General features: G+C 35.0%; 1 pseudogene; it reads left to right on the forward strand.

The window, feature by feature from the left end:
• Positions 1–903: 903 nt before the first annotated feature.
• On the forward strand, positions 904–1,021 carry LOC118608345 (annotated as a pseudogene).
• The last annotated feature ends 1,287 nt before the right edge of the window (positions 1,022–2,308 follow it).

Genomic DNA, 2,308 nt, shown 5'->3' on the forward strand with positions numbered 1-2,308 from the left:
GGTGTTAAATGCAGTAGATAAAAGAGAAGATTTAAAGATCTAGAATTTCATAATACCCACAATTTCCAAGTTTTACTTGAATAGTACTTGTAATAGAAGGAACCAGAAAGATCTCAAAATGAATGAAAAAGACAGTAGATGACAACACTAAGATGACAAAGAGGTTAGTATTATCCAAAAAATATTTTAAAGCAGTTATGATAAAAATGTTTCAGTAAACAATTACTAACATGCTTTAAACATATAAAAAATATATGTAAATCCTCAGCAAGAGAGTATCAACCCAAAATAAAAAATATAAAGAAAAAGAAAATGGAATTTGTACAACCGTAAAATATAATAACCAAAGCAACAAATAAAAAAACTCAATGAATAAGCTCAACAGCAGAATGGGGGAAAAATAGAAGAGAGATAGATACAGAAAGAGAGAGAGAGCACCTCAAGGATTCCTGAAACTGTAACAGAAGACCTACCATTCATGTCACTGGAGTCCCAAAAAGAGATAAGAAAATGAGTGAAATTAAAGAGCATACAAAGAAATAATGACTGAAAACTTCCAAATTTTTCAAAAGACATAAATCTATGTATTCAAGAAGCTGAATGAACCCCAAACAGAATAAAGACACACACAAAAAATCCACACCAAGACACACTGTAGTGGAATAGCTAAAAAAATAAAGACAAAGAAAAATCATTCTAAGTAGCAAGAGTAAAATTATACCTCACCAATTCTTAGCATACAGGATTTCCCATCAGAAATCATGGGTGGCAAAAGAAGGTGCCACGTATTTTTTGAGTGTTAAAAAAAAAACTGTCAATTTAGAACTCTATATCTAGAGTAAAACACATTTCAGGAATTTAAAGAGAAATCAAGACAGTCTTAAATGAAAGAAAACCTATAGAGTCGACAGCCATGCCACCCCGAACAAGCCCAATCCTATGTGATCTTGGAAACTAAGCAGGGTTGGGCCTAGTTAGTACTTGGATGGGAGACCACCTAGGAAATCAGGTGCTGTAGGCATAAAAAATAAAAAATAAGGGATTGCAAGCTGACAAGGTGCTTGCAATCTGTGAGGTCAACCACAGGTTGCCTTGCCAAAAAAACAAAAACAAAAACAAAAACAAAAAAAAACATAGAGGATTTGTAGCCAACAGATCTCCTCTAAAAAAGTTGCTAAAGCAAGTTTGCTATACAAAAAGAAAACTAAAACAAATAAACGAAATTTTGCAGGAAGCAAAACTATGGGTGAAAACAATAAACCGTCTTTCTTCTTTCTCCTCTTGAGTTTTTAAAATCGTGTCTGATTTTTGAATAAAAATTATAATGCCGTATATGGTTCTAAATGTATACAGATAAAATATATAAGACAATTGTATTATACATGGAAGAGAGCAAAGAAATGTAAGGAGAGGGAAGGTTTGTATACTTTATTTGAACAGGTAAAATGACAATAACAGTAGACTGAGATAAGTTGTGCATATATAATACCTAAAACAACCACCGAAAGCTATACTTAAAGGTACACTCAAAAACATTAGAGATGGAATAAAGTACAACTCTAAAAGTTATCCATGTAATCTATAGGAAGGCAGAGATATGAATATAAATTCAAAATCTAGCAAGGCAAATTTTAAGGCTCAAGAATTATTCTCTTTGGATTAATACTCTGTTCTCCAGACCCACCAGAGTAGTCCTCATCTCTTGGCCCTGGGCATTAGTTCTGACCACTGGTCCCTAGCCCTGGCCCTTTAAAAACTAAGGACATGGCCCCATCCTCTGAAACTGAAGAGGAGACACTTTCACACTCACCCCTCAGACCTGTGCTCTCTGAGCCCATGGTGGTGGTGGAAGCTCTGTTGACTTCTGGACCTTTTGGATCATTCTTCCCTTTCTTGAAGGATCATGCATATCTTCAGCTAGATAGCTCTATTGTCCCATCCTAAAAATAACCAGAAATTTGATATCCTTCCTTCATTTCACTCCATCTCTTTTCCCTTCATTCCACTCTGAAATCGTTTCCTTCATTGTTTCCTCTGGTATGAAATTCTCAAAAACATTGTTGTCCTCCCATATAATTCATGAGGGTCCAAGCCACAAAACAAGAAAGACTCCAACAGATCTTTCCTAGATAACTGCATATCTAATCCATTCCATGAATCACACCCACAACTGCTGTAGCAAATGTGGCCACACCCTTGATGCTCTCTCTAGAATATGCTTTTTTCATCTTTTTTTCGGAATGGTTATACTGAGAATTTCCCAAATATTCAACTTCTGATTCCTTTTGGCTTAGCAATTGCATCTACA

The sequence above is a fragment of the Rousettus aegyptiacus genome, unplaced genomic scaffold, assembly GCF_014176215.1.
Source record: "Rousettus aegyptiacus isolate mRouAeg1 unplaced genomic scaffold, mRouAeg1.p scaffold_m13_p_9, whole genome shotgun sequence".
Lineage (NCBI taxonomy): Eukaryota > Metazoa > Chordata > Mammalia > Chiroptera > Pteropodidae > Rousettus > Rousettus aegyptiacus.